The sequence below is a fragment of the Penaeus monodon genome, chromosome 29, assembly GCF_015228065.2.
Source record: "Penaeus monodon isolate SGIC_2016 chromosome 29, NSTDA_Pmon_1, whole genome shotgun sequence".
Lineage (NCBI taxonomy): Eukaryota > Metazoa > Arthropoda > Malacostraca > Decapoda > Penaeidae > Penaeus > Penaeus monodon.
Window position 1 is genome coordinate 24552830 of NC_051414.1, and position 251 is coordinate 24553080.

Sequence of the window (251 nt, forward strand, 5' to 3'; positions counted from 1 at the left end):
ATTCCACCAATTCCTTGTTTTCCCCCTTTTCCCTGCCCTCTGCTTCCCTCTCCTTCCATTCCCTATCTTTTTCTTCCCTTTCCTCCTCTTATCCCCTCTTTCGCCCTTTCCTCCTTTTATTTTTCCTCCTTCTATCTCCCAGCTTTCCTCCTCCTCTCCCCCCTAATCTCTCTTTCCCCTTCTGTATGAATGTGTATTGCGGAAAAAGAGACAGACGAAACGAGTCGATCAGATAGACACTCTGACGAAGG